The sequence below is a fragment of the Panthera leo genome, chromosome A3, assembly GCF_018350215.1.
Source record: "Panthera leo isolate Ple1 chromosome A3, P.leo_Ple1_pat1.1, whole genome shotgun sequence".
Lineage (NCBI taxonomy): Eukaryota > Metazoa > Chordata > Mammalia > Carnivora > Felidae > Panthera > Panthera leo.
In genome coordinates this window covers 72908014-72927117 of record NC_056681.1, presented here as the reverse complement: position 1 = coordinate 72927117, position 19104 = coordinate 72908014, and the positions used below count along the sequence as shown (strand labels likewise).

The 19104-nt window shown below is 42.6% G+C and overlaps 1 protein-coding gene and 1 pseudogene across 1 annotated transcript in view; both read right to left on the bottom strand.

Annotated features, from left to right (window-relative positions):
• Nucleotides 1-1795, bottom strand: part of SPTBN1 (spectrin beta, non-erythrocytic 1) — a 198457-nt gene extending 196662 nt beyond the window's left edge. Inside the window, exon 1 of the mRNA XM_042932280.1 lies at nt 1596-1795. The gene's annotated coding sequence lies outside the window, so the exon portion shown is untranslated. The remainder of the gene's footprint in view (nt 1-1595) is intronic.
• A 16220-nt stretch (nt 1796-18015) lies between these two features.
• Nucleotides 18016-18426, bottom strand: LOC122215029 (annotated as a pseudogene).
• Between the last annotated feature and the right edge of the window lie 678 nt (nt 18427-19104).

The window sequence follows — 19104 nt, the reverse complement described above, 5'->3', positions numbered from 1 at the left end:
TGTAATGTCATCGCTGTGAAGCTCCAATTAATCAACTTTTCACATATGAAGAAATCGATGGATAGCTGGGTTGCAGTCACAGATTATGGGTAATGCACAGAAAACACTGCGACTCCCAATACTGACTGCACCACTGCCTCTGCACACCCCCGGGCCTGTCCTCCCTGCAGCCCCTCCCTACGGCTCAGGTCCCTGGGTCGAAGATCAGATTCCCGTCCGCAACCGCAGGCCGGCTCCCTCAGCCTGCATTGGCGCTGCAGGACGCCCCTTCTTCCCAGCACAGCCCGACAGGCGGGGCGGGAGGGCTCACCCCAAACAGCAGACTCCCCCCTCACTGCTAGGTGACCTGGTCCTCCTGACGCCACATCCAGCTGAAGCAGCATGACAAGGTAGAAGCAGCTCCCAGCCGCGGCCAAGGGCAGCCCCGGGCCTGGGTGGGGCCGGGCGGGGGCCGCAGGCGCCGAGTGGCCGTGCCAAGCCCCGGCAGCGAGAACCAGGGGAGGCTGCGATACTGCTGCATTGTGCTGCATCACGGCGAGGGCACTGGGAGCCATCCATCTTGCCAAAAAAGCACATCCCCGCCCAAATAAACCCCACCGAATCCATTTTTCTCCTCTGCTGAAGCACCGTCACACTCGCCCTCTCCTCGCTCTGTGGCCCTGCTTTTGACTGGAAAAATAATGGACTTGGTTTCGTATACTGACATCCACAACACTCCCCTCCCCATCTGACGGCAGGCACTTGGCATCTCTCCTCTCACAAAAACAAAGAGAAGGCTCCCCCCAAAAAGGAGGGCCGCGGGCGTGGTGTGAGAGATGAAGACGAGAGGGGCTTCCAGCCCACCACCCCAAAGGCCAGCCCGGAGGGTCACCGCGCTGATACAAACCTGTTGAAGAGCCGGTGGCTGGAGCTGAAGGGCGGGCGCCGCCGCCGCTCCGCGCCCCGAGGCGGCTCACGCCCAGCCCTGGGAGAGTGGGGACGGCAGGGAGGGCGGGGGGCGGGCGCCGGGAAGGGCGGGGGGGGGGGGCGCCCGGCCGCCGCCTCCGGTTTAGCTGCAGCGCAGCGCAGCGGGGACCACGCCTGGCCGCATCCCCCGTACCGTTACGCGCACAGCCCGGCCCTGTCAACGCCGCCCCCGCTCCCCACCAGCCCCGGCCGCAGGGAGGGCACCCGAAAATACGCCCCGCGTGCTGCCCACTCCGCACCCACCCCCGCACCAGGGGCCGCTGCGCCCAGCTGGAGGGAGTAGGCGGCGGAGGCAGGGAGGAATCCGCGCCGCTGCGTCCGAAGATGGGGCTGGGCGGCCGCGGTGCGCACGGGGGAGCTGCGTTCGCCTCACTGCGGAGCCTGCCGCCCCTGTCCGCATAGCCCGCGTACTAATAAGCACTGGAGATCAAGGCTCCCCGCGCCGCCCCCGCCCCTGCTCCGCAGTCTCCCTGCCCCCACGCCGCTCCCCAGGCGCAGGGCATTGGCGGGGCAGCGGCGTCCTCCGGGCCTGGGCCCGCGCCCCTCCTCCTGTCCTCCCGCCGCCCAGGAGCCCGCCCGGGAGGCAGCCCCAGTGAGTTGGCATCTTCCAGCCTAGGCCCCCCACCTACCTCCCGAGGATAAGGGGGTGGGGGCGCCGGGGTCCCGTCCTCCTCCCGCTCCTCGGCGGCCGGGCGGGTGGGCCGGGAGGCGACTCCGCGGGGCTGTCCGCGGCTGGGGCCGGGGCTCACAGGACGGGACCGGTGGGCGCTGCTGCGCGGGGCTGCGCGCTCGCTCCGGGCGGAGAGGCGGCCGAGGGAGGGACTGGAGGAATCCGCAGCCTGCACGGCAACAGCTGCACTGATTCCGGGGGCTGGGCGGGAGCGCGGGGCGGGGGGAGGAGGGGAGGGAGCGGGCCGGGAGGGGGCTAGGGGCGGGGAGAGAGAGCGCGCGGGCGCCGGGAGCGCGCACACACACGCGCGCGCACACGCTCTCTCCCGCACACCCTCCACACTCCTCTCCGCTCACCGCTCCTCCCTCCCTCAGTTCCTCCCTCTCCTACCCTCGGCGCCTGTCGGGAGCCCCGCAGCCGCCCACCCAGCGCCTGCAGCGCGCGCCAGCCGAACCTCCGGCGCGTCCACGCACTCCCCAGCTGAGGCTCTCCTCCGGCCCGGCGCCTACCTCGTCATATGCCGCGGGGACCCGCCAGGCTGGCCTGGCCTGGGTGGGCACCGCCGCCGCCGTTACCCGGGCGAAGGGACAATGGGGGCTTTGTCCCCCACAGCCGGCGAGGGCCAATTTCACGTTTAATTTGAGGCTAATTTGATTATCGCTTTAGAAAGGGGCAGCCTAATTTTCTACGTGATTTGTGCAGCCTCTTTTCGCCCGCGATGTTGGCGTTTGGAACGCGCTGGAGAGTGTTGAGAGAGGTTTTAGAGCGTCTTTTGGTTGTTTTGGTTTTAGATATAGGTGGTGATGCCTTATAGGTTCCGCCCAGCCTCATGAAGAGCCACAGTGACCTCTCCGTGGGAAACGTTGGGCGGTGGGGGCAGAGGGTTGTTCCTCGGTGAAATCACGATCTTCCCCCGATTTGTGAGTGCTTCTTCACCGTGTCCCTCAGGGCGGACAGTCCCTACAAGTGGTTTGTCCAACTCCTGCCTCTGGGCGTTCTGGCTCACTCACTTTAACCTAAAACCGGGTGCGTTTCCTGAGCCACCCGTGCGGAGTGGGGTTGTTCAGGCAGCAGGGCAAGCCCCGCGATGGTTTTAGAATTTGTTTTCTTCCCCTACCCAAAAACCCTGAGACGGACACCGGCCGTTAACTCGAGTTTTTGTCAAGTGCTAACGCCTCTTCCCAACCAGCTTGCCCACCCAGTCAGTCCCCAGGCTATGTAGAAATTATGGAACCGCCACTGTTGGGGAGAAAGGATGGTGTCATCACCATGTCCACGAATAGAAACGCTCTTTAGAGAGCAGAGTCGGGGGAAACTGACGTTCTGCCTGCCTTGTAGGTAGCCAACGGCTGCACTGCAAGCTTTCACAAGGAAGAGGGCCCTTCTCCTTTGAATACGCCCAAAGGCTTCTCTCCCTAAAGATCTGACCTCAACCGCTGAATAAAGACAAAAAAAAAAAAAAAAAGGCAATTTAGATCATGCTTCGATCTCAAATCAATAGACCCGAGGCCTGGTGGGTTTATATTTTTGCATGTATTTTTTAAATGAATATATTTTTAAGTAAATGTAAATGAAATTGTTCCAGCAGAGTGAAGATGATTCTTCCTTTTAGCGCTTCACCATCAGTTTGGATGTTTGGATCAATGTTTACTTTTGATATATATGAAAAAAAAAATTGAGAAAGGCAAGTAATTTAATATTTTTCCCAGAGGGTTGATCAACACCGCCAGAAGGTGAACTCTCCAAAGACAGGGTTCTTTTGTCTGTTTGTTCACTGTTTTGCACATAGCAGGCGCTTAGGAGGTGCTCAAAAATATTTGTTGAATTGTACAGAATTAACACGTAAGTGGCTGCCCTCATTAGGTAATACAGGAAATCCACCAGGAAGGAAAGTTGTTTCCCTTTCACTTATTTTGCTCCATAGCCCTCAGCAGTCCCTACCCACAATGTTAATGAAATACCAAAGAAAACAATGGCAATTGTGGAAAATGCCTGTTTAAATTCTTGCAGTGTTACTCTGAAATGGTGACTCTTAACAGCTTCCTTTATCACAGATAACAGTACTTGAATAAATCTCCATTTAATGGATGAGTCACCTCCCCTACCCCATTCCACTCCCACTTAATTTTTAAAAATTTCTTTCAAAAAGGGAGGCCACACACAACCCTAGCAAGGTACTCTAGTAAAGTGCCAATAAGTATTTCAAAAATGTGAAAGGCAAGGATTCAAAGTTTCACTACAAATACCTGAGTTTTCATCAGACTTTCACTATAAGTACCTCACAATTTTGAATTTTTTTGATGGAAAAAAAAATCATCTAGAAGAGCCCAGTGTACCACTGACCAAAAAAAAGTAACAGGACAAATAAAAGAGTCTAAATATGGAGAGATTATTGGTGAAGACCTATATCTCTGTGAAAGGCAATAATCTAGAAAAGGATAAAAAGCCTTAGTAGTGATGGTAACTCAAAAGGATTATTCTCAAATATGTCAGAAGCTGCTTTGTTGAGTTCTTCCTCACAATAGAAATCAAGATGATTTAAAGGAACCTAGAACTCATTGATAATCATGTCTGTAACATACTATACTCTTACTCTCCATTTTTGAAGCCACGTGATTATATATCTTTGTCTCCCATAGAAATAGTACTTTATTCCAAAACTTTTGCAGATACAAATTGTTATTTTAACTTGCCATTCAAAATGTAGACGAAAAGATTGTCTATATATATATGTCACTACAGACTAAATTATGATGTTATAATACACAGTTCCCAAATCTCAGTATAGCACACGAGTTCCAAATCAACGAGTTAATTTATTGCTGATATCAAATCAACTGTGGTTCCAAGAGACCGTCTCTTGGGCGAAGCTGTCTTCTATGTGTCAGCTCAGCATTATAGAATATGTTAATATTATGGTACCTCCATGTCAGTGGGTACTTGCACAATCTCCATTGTAAGGAAAGACTATGATGGAGGGTTAAGTACCAGCAACTAAATACTTCCACCCAGAAATGACGTAAGGTTACCTCCACTCACATTTCATTTGCCAAAGCAAGTCCCATAGCTATACTTGAAACCGGATATTGACAAACAATAGTATTGTCTGCCTGTTTTATTTAGAAAAGAGAGACTGGTGCTTAAAGTATTTCCTTGGTTACATTAAATCAACCCAATTAAAACCCATCTTTTATTGTATTGATAATACCCTAAAATTTGAAATTGAGAACACATTTTGAACATTTGAATAAATGTTTTTCATTTCTATTTACTCCTAAACTTGACTTCCTTTCAACTCTGAACTAGTCTGGAAGTTTCCTCATAGTAGAAATGTTCTATTTGGGGCTTCAGACATATTAATTTAGCACTGGGAAGATGTAAAGACTTACATGTTTGAGCTACCAATATCATGAATTAATAGTTTTTAATATTAAAGCACTAATAACACATTTACTGATGTATGAAATAATTCATTCTCTCATTTATTCAGGAAATATATATACTTTGATCTGTTCTAGACCATGAAATACAGCAATGGGCAAAATAGAAAAAAATCACTGCCTTCATGGATTTTCCTTTCTAGTAGGGGATACAATCAATAAACAAGTAAGATATATGTGGGATAATAAATCTCAATAATCTAAATATGTAGAAATAATATTTATAAAGTGATGAGAATAAGAAGCCTAGCTTTCTATGAAAGTCTCCTCAAATTTTCTATTAATAAAAATAAACGTAAGTAGCAATTGTAAAATGCTTTCAGTTTTTAAAATGCTTTAAAAAATATATTTTTTGTCCTTTTTGTTAGTCCTGTGGGGTAGATATTAATCCCATCTTGTAGATTAGAAAACTGAAGACAACAGCAGGTTAAATAAGTTGCCCAAGGTCACACTGCTATGAAGAGCCACTGGTATCTGCTTAGAAGATAGCATAGCAGAGCTGTGTGCTTGACATTGCATTATTATTAAGAAGCAGTTTTGTTTTGCAAGATGAAAAACTTCTTGAGATTGATGGTTGTAATGTTTGCACAACAATGTGAATGTACTTTATGCCATTGAACTGTACACTTGAAAGGGTTAAAATGGTAAATTTTATGTATTTGTTACCACAAGGTTTAAAAATGTTTAAAAAATGTTTTAAATAATTTTAAATTGAGACCTCTAGAATAATAGAATAACTGCTCTCTTAACTCTTCTTCAGTTAACACATTTGGATTACACAATTCATTTCCTCTGTATTGTGAGCAGATTGACTGATGTCCATAGCACACCAAGCACACTTTGACAGTGGGCTGTATTCTGCTACAACTGTATTTTTCAGTTCCTGCCATCGTGCTATGTACTTACCAAGTCAGTTGAGTTTATTCCCAAATTTATTTATGCCAATTATACTTGTTATAGTTATACCTATTTTACTTAGTAATTATTCTTATTATAATTAAGCATCACATAAGCCAAATAAATATGAGTGTGCAAAGAGACTTATTTCAGCGATAACTAATTTGCATATTTTAAAGTTTATTTGCTTATTTTGAGCAGAGGGATGGGGGAGAAGAGCGTGTGCACATGCACATGAAGGGAGGGCAGAGAGAAAGGGAGAGCGAGAATACCAAGCAGACTCCATGTTATTAACTCAGAGCCCAGTGCAGGGCTTGATCTCATGAAGCCTGAGATCATGACCTAAGCCGAAATCAAAAGTCAGACACTTAACCAAATGAGCCACCCATGTGCCCCTAAGTTGCATATTATTTAAATGTCTGTTAAAGGCTAAAAATACTGCATCAAATTATATGTGGGCAAGATAACACTAAAATTTAGGGAAGAATGGAAATCATAAAAACTTTGAAATGTCTGGAGGCAAGTTGCTTTGCAAGCGTCTCTAAATTCTTAGTCAACTTAAAAGAAATCAAACTATCATATAGTTGTGGCTTATGCAAAAATAAGTGGTCTTTCACTCAGTAAACATGTTGGAGGAAACCTTTTGACTATCAACTGATTAGCAGGTAAATTTAAATTCATGTTTCAAGTAAAGTAAAATTTTATGTCTTTTTCCAGATATAAATCTATTGTTATTTTTTCAAAATGTGCCTCATGGATTAGGCAATGAATTGTTAGATGTGACACCAAAAGCATGACAAACAACAATAAATACAGACAAGTTGGACTTATGGAAATTGTAAGCTTTTGTGCATCAAAGGGTATTACCAAGAAAATGAAAAAGCAATCTAGAAAATAAGAGAAAAGATTTGCAAATTACACATCTAATAAGGGTCTAGTATCCAAAATACATAGAGAACTCTTACAACTCAACAACAAAAAGACAACTCAATTAAAAAATGGGCAAAGGACTCAAATAGAATTTTCTCCAAAGAAGATAATACAAATCGCCTATGAGCACATGAAAATATGTTCAACATCATTAGTCATTAGAGAAATGCAAATCAAAAGTACTATGAAACAGTATTTTACACCCACAAGGATAGCTTTAATTTTTTTTTAATTTTATTTAAGTCCTAGTTAGATAACATGTTGTGTAATAATAATTTGAGGAGTAGAATTTGGTGATTCATCACTTACATATAACACCCAGTGCTCATCCCAACAAGTGCCGTCCTTAATGCTCATCACCCATTTAGGCCATAGCTTTACTTTAAAAAAAGAAAAAGAAAAAGAAAATAACAAGTATGAATGAAAAGAAAATTCAGCAAGATGTAGAGGAATGGAAGCCTCATATATTGCTGGTGGGAATGTAAAATGGTGCAGATGTTGTGGAAAAGAGTTTGGCAGTTCCTCAAATAGTTAAACAGGATCACCACATGATCCAGCGGTTCCATACCCAACTATATGCCCCGAAGTCCAGAAAACAGGTATCACGCAAACACTTGTACACAGATGTTCATAATAGCACTATTCACAATAGTCAAAATGTAGAAACAACCCAAATGTCCAACAATGGATGAATCAAAATATGGTATATACATACAATGGAAGAGTATTCGGCCATAAAAGGAATAAAGCACTGATACATGTATAATGTGGGAAAAAAAGACACAAAAAGTCAATATTATATGATTCCATTTATATGAAATATCCAGAATAGGTAAATCCACAGAGATAGAACACAGATTGGTGGTTGCCAGGGACTGGGAGAGGAGCAGGGGAGTGAATGGGGTATACTTAATTTCATACCTAATTGGTATGAAATTTTATTTTGGGTGATGAAAGTGTTTTAGAATTACGTAGAGGTGGTAGTTACACAACATAATGACTATACTAAATGCTACTGAAATGTCTGTTTTAAAATGGTTAGTTTTAGGTTATCTGGATTTCACCCCAATTAAAAAAATATAATTCAAAAGTGAAAATCTTTTTTATTTCTCATTTAACATTATTTTTCAACAACCAACCAACCACTTGTCCCATCTGGTGAATAGGCTTCTGCATATTCTTTAAAACTTTCCTACAATGCACGACTTGAGAAAGGGTTTGTCACCATGTACCTCTCATATATGTAAGTTGATTATTCCACTTGCCTATTTTCAGACAGCTTGATTCTAATTATCCCACCACAGAAATGTTAAAGGGATTCTGAGTCCGTATTGTTTTGGGAACAAACTAGAAAAAGTTATTGGACCCTCCCTTTGGCATATAGCACTTGAGGATGTAGCAGCAGAAGACCTCTCCATAAAACATCATGCACTTTTTCTTTATTTTCTCAGCCTGCAGTGTCTCATACAATAATAGCCACTAGAAATGTGGCTGGAGTGACAGAGAACTGAATTTCTAATTTTACTTACTTACTTACTTAATTTTTAATATTTGAAGTTTTAATTTCAAGTTTAGTTAGTTGATATACAGTGTAATATTAGTTTCAAGAGTAGAATCTAGTGATTTGTCACTTACATACAATATCCAGTGCTCGTCAATTTTACCTAATTTTAATGAATTGAGATTTAAATTTAAAAATCAGTTCTTGGTTTGAGTTATCAGAAAAATGTTAACTGTATTTGGAACAACTTGGATATTCGAATCTACTTGCTTTAACTGTAAATTTTGTGACGTCTACATACACACCAGGTTCAGGCTTAGTTAAAAAAAAAAAGGAAATAAAATATCTCAATTTTTCAAATATCTGTTATATGTTGCTATGAAATTATCTTGGATATGATGGATTAAATAAAACCTATTTTTAAAATTTATTTTACCATTTATTTTTATTTGTTCAAATATAGCTATTTAAAAATATTTTTAATGTTCATTTATTTTTGAGAGAGAGAGAGAACATGAACCGGGGAGGGGCACAGAGAGATGGAGACACAGAATCTGAAGCAGGCTCCAGGCTTTGAGCTGTCAGCACAGAGTTCAATGTAAGGCTCGAACCTAGGAACCGTGAGATCGTGACCTGAGCTGAAGTCGGATGCTCAACCAACTGAGCTACCCAGGCATCCCCCCAAAATGTTTAAATTACATATGTGGTTCACATTATGTTTCTATTGGACAACTTTGTTCTAGGTATTGTCAATGGGGACTCCAGTTATTGGCATCCTCCCTATTTAGGCTGAGGAAAACTGAAGAAAAGCAACTAGAATTTGGAATATGCTACCAAGTGAGAATCCAAAGTGAGGCCTAATCTCCACCTTCCCGGCTTTCCATAGTGCCTCCATCACAATGGCCTTGGTATGTGTGGGTGGCAAGCCTTGGTGCTCCCTTGTGAGCAGAAGGCAGGCATGGCTAATATTTTCATGACTGGTGTCATTCTTTCAGAAGTCCAAAGATGACCTTGGCAATGACAGAGAGGCATTGCCTAGAGATAACCCCACCCCCCAACGTGACATAGTTTGCCAGCCTATGTAAAGGATTCCAGAAGTGGGCTAGATTCATGCCTAGAATTCATTTGAGAAATTGCAGAAATTCATAGGCTGATGGGTGAGGAACAAAGAGAAGAAAAATCACTTCCCCACAGAGGTCAGAAAAGTTTAACATGCCACTGGTTTGAGGAGAAGTTCTTCTGTCTGGATTGAGTGATTAGATCTTATCCACTTTGCCCCCCAATCATACTTTTGATGTTGGAGTGTCCTCATTTCCCATCCTGGGCCCTCAGATTCTCAGTAGGTGGGGATGCCCAGCCGCAGCATAAATGCTGTGTCTCATGACAATAAAACACTCAGACTATCTGAACATTTGCTGTGGAGGCAATGAAATTCCTTCCTTGCTTGCTTCTCATGGTTGGCAGGCTCTTTTCTTCTCTTGGGTTTTTTCTTTTATACGCAGGCTAGAGTAAACAAGAGTTCAATTTTAATGATAAGCATTTATTTAAGACTGAAACTGGAGCCTGTAAAGAATCACAAAAATGAAGAAATACTGTATTTGCTCGATTTCAGTTAGTATTTCCCCTACATGAGATATGAAGTATAATAATTTTTTGTTATTGTTTTAACACTGTTATTTTTGTCACTCACATACATCTCTAGGCACTCCGCTAAGTACACATACTCATTTTATTTATTACTTGTTTGTTTATTACATGTATTTGTACTTTTATTACTCTATCTTACCAATGAGGAAATTGAGGCACAAAGAGGTTGGGTTACTTGTCTGAGGTCTTACAGCTAGTAAGTGATGAAAACAGAATTCAAACTCAGATCTGACACCAAGTTTCTAAGTTTGTTTCTAAGTCTGAAAAGGGAAATAGGATCTTATGACATTTTACTTACTAGCTTTACACTCAAACATAATGAGTCAAAATATGGGGCCAAAGGCACCCTTCTTTTTTTTTTAACTGAAATTGCTTTAATAAAACTTTAAAAAGACTTTTTTTAGATGAAGGTTGTAAGGAAGTATCTAAGTTTGAGGAAGTTTTAAGCACCTGGATTCTTATATGTTTTTGTTTCAAAGTTCATGCAACTTGAAAGCCATCAGTTCCTTAACAAGTCCTGCCAATATGAAATAAGAAAAGATACTTTAAACAGAAAATCCCCCTGTGTTTGGTGAACAGAGCGGTATTGTTGTTTGCTTTTTTAAGGGGACAGAAGATGGGGGTCGTAGTGGGGGTGTTTGTTTTTATGAGGTCTGCTTTGAAAAGCTCTTCTGAAGCCTTCCCAGGAGTAACCAAGCAGGAGTGCTGGGGTTTGATGCAATATATACTGGCTAAACGTGGGCCTGCCTCAGCTGCAAGTAATTTAATCTCAGGATTCTCTCCAAATGGGACCCTGGACCACAGCAATCTGAGAATGTCATACATTGGATTTCTAATTGCTGCAGGACTCTGTGGTAGAAACAAAAATATTTATAGGTCTAAGTTTCTTAAGGTGGTGGGTTACCTAAATTTGAGAAGAATGTGGGATTTCACCCATTGGGGAGGAAAGTTTACACCATCTGATGGATAGATTTTTTGGGAAAGCTGGAAAAGTTATCTGAAAACATTCCCTGAACTGTGTCATAGCTGGTGGAGTGTAGATGCTATCACTTTAACCATTCCCCCCACTTTTTTTTAAGAATTTATCTCATCTTGGGGTGCCTGGGCAGCTCAGTCAGTTAAGCATCTGACTTTGGCTAAGGTCATGCTCTCACAGCTTGTGAGTTCAAGTCCTGCATCGGGCTCTGTGCTGACAGCTCAGAGCATAGGGCCTGCTTTGGATTCTGTGTCTCCCTCTCTCTCTACCTCTCCCCTGCTCATGTTCTGTCTCTGGCTCTGTCTCTCTCTCAAAAATAAATAAACTTAAAAAAAATTTTTTTTAAAGGATTTATCTAATCGTTTAAAGTAATCTCTACACCCAACATGGGGCTTGAACCCCGCAACCCTGAGATTAAGAGTTGCATGTTTCACTGACTGAGCCCACCAGGCACCCCATCTTTAACCATTCCTAAAAGGAGAATCAGAGCCTTCTCTGAGTCCTCTGATCCTCTGTTCATTTGCCCTCCATGAGGATTTGAGAATTTGCTAGGTTGCCCCCTCCCTTCCTCCTCAATTGAATTCTCCCAGATCCTCCAGGAAGAATAGGGGTGCTTATATTGCAGCCCAAGGCCTTTCCTTTAACTACCAGCTACCTCCCAGGTGGGTGGAGGCCTCTGGCTGCGGAGCATCTGTCTGCATCAGGTGGCATGAACTGTAGAATCAAGGTGGCTGGCTTGAGAAGAAACCTTCAAGAATATCCAAATGGCCAAAATTTCACCTTTCAAATGGCAAGTATGCCACAGGGATTCATATCTCAGTACAAAGCTACAGCAATAAATTAGTACATCATTCCTTAGTTCAACCCTAGCCTCACTGAAAACTGAAAATAAGCAAATAGGATAAACATCTGTTTCTGTTAAACATTGTCACAATCAGAGGTTTCTCTTAACTTTTTCTTCAAATAGGCAATGCATTCGCATAATTAAAAAATCAAAATGGTAGGGGCTCCTGGCTGGCTCAATCAGAAAAGCATCTGACTCTTGATTTGGGGGTCATGAGTTCAAACCCCACATTGGTGTAGAGATTATAAATAAATAAATAAGTAAATGATCAAATGGTGTTAAAAGGAATGCATTGAAATTCTCATTCTCACCCTGTTCCCACCAGTCCCAAACCCCAGACCATTTCCTATAGGTAACCATTTTATTTTTTTAAATGTTTTTATTTATTTTTGAGAAAGAGAGACAGAGACAGAGACAGAGCATGAGTGGGGGGAGAGACAGAGAGAGAGGGAGTAGGCTCCAGGCTCTGAGCTGTCAGCACAGAGCCCAACACAGGGCTTGAGCCCTGACCTGTGAGATCATGACCTGAGCTAAAGTCAGACGCTCAACCGACTGACCCACCCAGGTGCCCCTATAGGTAACCATTTAAAAATTTTTTCTATGTACTCTTCCAGGGCACCTGCCCAGTGTCCGTTTAGGCATACATAACCAAAATCAAATATATATTCTTATAACTTCTCTCCCTTTTCCGTAAAACAAGGAGCATTCTACAAACACTGTTTGCACCTTGCTTTTTTTTTTTTTTTTCACTTAATGCGTCCTAGAGATCTTTCCTTAGTAGCTTTCCTTATGGTAAGCTTCCTTATTCTTTGTTGTTGTTATTAGAGCTGCACAGTATTCCATTTTATGCCACACTTTTTTTATTCGGGTTGTTTCAGTCTGTGTTCTTTTATAAACAGTGCAAGCATTTCTAATCAGACATTTCTGGCTCAAATTTTGTTCCTTCTATTCTCTTGAAATTCTTCAGGCTTACAGAGGGCTGCCCTAGGGGTGCACACTAGACTTACAGAAGGATAGATGTAGAAGAGGCTTTAGAACTGGCCTAATCCAACCCACTGTTTTAAGGGGAAATCAAAGCTCCCATAAAGTGACTTCCCCAGGGTTACAGAGTGGGGCCAGAGTCTAGGTTTACTGCTTCCCTGCCTGAAATTGTACCGGCTAGATCACACGGCTGGATACTGAGTGTGTGTGTGTGCGTGTGCGTGCCTCTAGGAATATAAAACTCATTGAATGCAGTGTCAAACATGGTAAGAGCCAGGAGGAGATTACAAAGCCCCTTTCAGCATCGAATCCCTTGGAGCAGGAAGTCACCTGGTTAGGGAAAATCTGGAAAGGCTTCATCAAGGAGGCAGCATTCGTGGTGGGCCTCAAGGGATGGATAAGATTTCACCAGGGAAAAAAGATGAAAGACAAGAGTTGTGAATATGGGAAAATATCAGGTATCTTTGGGTAGCAAGGCGCCTACTGTGGCTGGAGCACAGTGTATGATTAGAAAATAAGACTACTAGTAGTTTTAATGAGACTAGTGAATGCTTACCCTAGACTAGGTGTTATTCTTATTGCTTTATCAATACTAGCCTTTAAATTTCACAACCCTGTGAAGCAAGTACCAGTTGCTTAAAATTATCCCCATTTTACATGTGGGGACACTGAGGCACAGAGAGATTGATAAGTCAACTTAAGTCAAATGTTACACAGTAAAGTTACATTCTAGAGAGTCCGACTCTAAAGCAGTGTTAACACTTCTCCATGTTCTTAGGAAATGAGACTGGAAAAAGCCCTATTAGAGAGGATACTGGAATGCTTGTTGAAACACAGAAAGATTTATACTGCCTTGTTTGTAAATGGAAGGAGATACATGTTTATTGAGCATACATACCTTAAAAAACATGTGAGATAGATATCATTTTCGATAGAATTCAGATGGGGAAACTAGGGTTCTGAGAGGGAAAGTAACTTGCTAGCTAGCAAGTGGCAAGAGAGCCCCTGAGGCCGGCATGTGAATGAAAACCAGTGCCTGTGCCCAGGCTGACGTTTATCCAAACACAGCCCATAGAATACTAGTGCCTAGCTAGGAGGGGAATGGGGTTTGTGGTCAACTAAACTTGGGAAATGCTAAGATAAACAAAATTAGACCTCAATTTAATTGCAGATTTTAATATACTTTCCATGCTTCATAAATAGAGAGGTAGATGTTGCATCACAGACTTACCATGATTCACTCTGTTCCCACCACTTCCAAGCCCTTTGTTCAAGTCATATTCAGTGGAAATAGTGCTGGGAGGTATACTGGTTTGGGAAAGCCTGAATAGAACATACTGGAGAAAGGAAGGAAAGATGTGTTTCGTGATCAGCTGGGCATACAGGCACTCTTTACAGATCTATAATGTTAAAATATGAAGGGCACATGAATCTTACTTTCTGAGGATGGCACAGAAAATACATTATCTAAACTTCCATATCTCAGAAGACTGGAATGTTTTGTGGGTTTTTTGTTTGTTTGTTTTGTCTTGGTTTAAGTATCAAAATGGGAAAACCTGATTTGATTTCTAAGCTAGAAATCTCCCAATTTCTATTCTAGTTCTTTCACACCCCAAGGTAAAGATGTTGCAGTGTTGGGAACCAAAAAATATATGTAGGGTATGCTTTTTAGGTTATGCCCGTGAACTTAACTTCTGATTAGCTGGTGGTTTAATTTATAATCTGATATTGCTATTGTATTACTATAAAAGAGAGTATGCTCAAAAAGAATACCTTCACCCTTTCCTTCAAATTGCCTCATGAAATGTAAAACTTACATGTATGGCATGAGTAAACCAAGTAAAACCTTTGTCATTAAAAAAGTATTCTGCAGAACACCTGGATGGCTTAATTGGTTAAGCATCTGACTTTGGCTCAGGTCTTGATTTCACAGTTTGCAGTTCATGAGTTCCAGCCCTGTGTCAGGCTCTGTGCTGACAGCTCAGAGCCTGAAGCCTGCTTTGGATTCTGTGTCTCCCTCTCTCTCTGCCCCTCCCCCACTCATGCTCTGTCTCTCTCTCTCTCTCAAAAATCAATAAACAAAAAAAAATTTTTTTTTAAGTATTCTGCAAATCTTAAACACAGTGTGAAAATAATACTCTTTTACCGGCTACAAATTCTGTATGTCAAAGGTCATTTCTGTAGGCAATTGTTATTACATTTGATAAGTTGAATGGAGCTTCCTTTTCAATTCTATGGGTATTTTTTTAATCTGCAGGATGATTATTGGAATGGCCAGAAATGCTATCGGTGCTGATTTTATTACCCCCATAAAATGACCCAGCTCTAAGAACAAGAGGGAGATTTAATAACATCCATTCTTATTTAGAGAGCTGGGGTGTGGGTAAAGGCTTAAATACAACCCTGAGTTCTTGCAAAAACTGGTGGGATCACTGACAGTAGTGTTATTTCATACTTCTGGAGACATTTGACGGGGATCTCTTCAGATACAGACAAGATCGACTTTTGGATATTTTTCCTAAGAAAGTTTTCATAATAACATACTTTGCTGCTGCTGCTGTTGCTCTAAAATTTAATTTTAGTGACTTGAAGCTGTGAGTAAAGTTCAAACTCCCTCTTTTACCACTGCATTCTGATTGGAAGGTAGCTTATTTAGGATAACCATCAGTTCTTTTGCCCGGAGTCTACAGTAAGAGGAACCCAAAGGAAAAACACAAATAAAAAGACGGTATTCACTCATAATCTTTCTTAGGCCAAAATGAACAATATATATATACAAATGCTAGTGAAACAGATTGAAAATAGAACCCCACAAGAAAGTTGAAAATGATGCTAACTAATTGCAATAAAATACAAATCCACCCATAACCTAATTAATATAAATATCTTCTTTCTTTTGCATACCCCATAACATGGACATATACATTGAAATGTGTCTCAAGCACGGGCAACTGGGATCCCCAACCTATGAAACATACCAGCCTTATGAAAATGTTCTCATCTTAGGAACCACTGGATTTGGGATTCTGTACCATTCTAGTGGCTTCTTGGTTTTGGAATTGGGTAGGAAATCTTGGGTGAAAGGAGACTCAAGATCTGCGTCCTGAATTGTAACCTTGGCACCACCCACTCTGTGAGCTCAGACAAATGACTTCATCTCTGGTGCCTGTTTTATTATCTCCCAATTTCTATTCTCGTTCTTTCATATCCAAAGGTGCATGTCATCTGAAGCCTTGGGCACTTTGCATCATAAATCAGAAACAAATCCAGGAGGGAGAAAGAGTGAAGGAGACAAGTACCTGGCTAGGAACACTAAGTTTCTGCACACACTTTGTATTAGGTTTTGTTCATGGTGTTTCATGTTCTGGACCATTCCTTCCACATTTATACATTTTCTCTTGGTCCTTGGAAAACTGAAGTCTCTGTGGAACATTCCATGAATGATCATCAGCATTACGTTCTACTAAAATAACTGGGACCTATTTATAAACCACAGGAAATTGTTCTTGCTCAGGATACTGTCTGAATAAGTAATTTAAAAAGTGGAAAACACTGTCAGTCTTCCATATGTTTTCTCTATTTATTGTTTCCCAAACTGGCCTTGAACATTCCTATCTCTATACCTTTGTTTATGCTATTCTCATAGCTCACATACCTTCCTCACTTATTCAAATCCTCTCCTTCTTTAAGATTCAGCTCAAATATCACTTTTTTCAGGTAGAAATTTCTATAACTTTTGACATGGGTCCTCACCCCCCACAACCCTCAAAACTATGAGTCACTTGTACCCCCAACACATCACTTAGCACTTAAGTCCTACCCTATTTTGTTTTCTTCTTGTTGCCATTACATAAAATTGGGATTTCCAGAGAGACTGTGAACACCTTGAAGAGAAACTCCCACATGAATAAACCAAGATAGCATCTGATACATAGCTAAGAACACAGAAGGTAGGGGCGCCTGGGTGGCTCGGTCGGTTAAGCGTCCGACTTCGGCTCAGGTCATGATCTCACGGTCCGTGGGTTCGAGCCCCGTGTCGGGCTCTGAGCTGACAGCTCACAGCCTGGAGCCTGTTTCAGATTCTGTGTCTCCCTCTCTCTGTGACCCTCCCCTGTTCATGCTCTGTCTCTCTCTGTCTCAAAAATAAATAAACGTTAAAAAAAAATTAAAAAAAAATAATATTAAAAGAACACAGAAGGTGCTTAGTGTTGTGGATATAAGGTGATGGTTTTCAAATGGTCTAAAGCCAAATAAAAGAAAATCACAGAAACCCGACGTGCAAAATAGACAAAAGTTGACCCAGTGTGGTAGAAGTTGGAGTATAGATAGGGACACTGGCATCCCATAAAATGGGCCCCATTCCCTACCCTCCTCTTTGCTCAGATGCTGGAGCATCCCCACAGCTCACACTCCCTTTCTCCCTTGGCCTGTCCATGCCCAGTGTCCCTAGGCTTCTGTGCTGGGAACCTGACCTTCCCAGCACCTTAGTGGCCTCATTCCATTCCCTCCAGGCATAAGCATAGATGTGTCTGAGCTGAGCTGTTAGAACTCTCCAGTGTGCTAATGTTACCTACCCGCTCCAAAATGTTTGCATTCTCATAGAATTTTTCTAAAGAGAGCACCTCAACCACACCCATGGATCCCTAACCAGTCACTTGGAGAACTCAATATGGCTGATCATGGAACAGTCCTTTTGACCACATTCCCTCTTTCCTACTGCCCCAGCATATTCCCTTAGGAATGCCTGTGTGTTTGAAATTCTGGAAGTCCCCAATAGTATTTTCTGTCAACACAAACATACTCTTCCCCATAAGCAAAATTCTCTTTCTCTTTCATATTCTCAATTAATTGGAAGGAAATAGAGCAAAGTTACCGGTAGTAATTTTTTTTAATTGAGGTAAAATTGACATATAGCATTATATTAGTTTCATTTTAATGAAATTATAATGATTTCATGCAAATACATTTTGCAAAGTGATCACCACAATAAGTCTAGTTAATATCTGTCCCTGTTCACAGTTACATTTTTTTTTCTTGTGATGAGAACTTTTAAGATCTATTCTCTTAGCAACTTTCAAATATGTAATACTGTATTACTAACTACAGTCATTCTGGTGGTACATTTTGTGTGTGTGTATTTTTAATGACTGAAACAAAGCAGATTTAAAACCTCAGCTCCTGGAAGAACCATTTGTTCTTGCCCGTCCTGTACCTCTCCTGGAAGTTTACCTTGGCTACTAATCAAGCCTTGCATTTAAGAGCAGGGTCTCTGAAGACATCCTTGTTGACGACAGTTTTGTCCAAGGGGATATGCACAGAGTACTTTATGGGCATGCATGATTGTAGCTATAAACTTTCACAAAAGACTTGATCTTTGACCTCTTGATGATTTCCTTCTTTCCCATGGCAGCTTGTCACTTTGCAGGGATAGCGGTCAATTCTAGCCACCAGAGCATGGCTGTAGGGACAGTCTGAGGTATCAACATCAACATTCTTCATGGTAACTGCTTTGCATCCGGAGTAGTGACTGGCCAGGACCAGCATCACCTTCCCCGGTTTCATGAACTTGCCCATCTTGATGCCATCTAGATGAACTTGCCCATCTTCGAGCCTCTAGAAGAAAGCTCTGGTGGTATTTTAAATGGCACAAGACACATCTCATTCAGAGCACAGAAACAGAATGAAGAGTGGCTGTACCGTCCACTCCTTGGCCTGGCATCATTCCAGCCCATTTGCCCCAGTGCTGGACTGCACTCCTCCAACATTGACCACTATGGCCTCCTGCTCTCTCGGGCTCCACACTCGCATTCTTGCTCCTCCCCTGATTTGCCAAACATGCTTATTGGACTAACAATGGGTTTGTCCTTGACTTTACACCCTGTTGACCTCTTTGATTATGGAGATCCAGTTTTCACTTCAGACCCCAACTCAGACCCTGGTGCTCTTAGTTTTGTTCACTGGCCAGTGGCCTGTCTGGGTCCACAGATCCCGGCAACTTCAACCACTTCAAAACACCAGGCCCTGCCAACCACAGACGGCAGGCCACACTTGCCAGCTGCAATCTGGGGCTATCTTCCAGGAGACCCTCTTGCCTGTGCTACGAGCCCACTTCCATTCAGTTCCAAACCCTTAACTTAGCAACTCCGATCTCAGTAGCCTCCTGACTTCATACTGCATGTGTTCTTCCCACTATTTACACTCAGATTACCTCTACAGACTTTGGCCTTATTCACCTTTACCGCTCCATGTGCC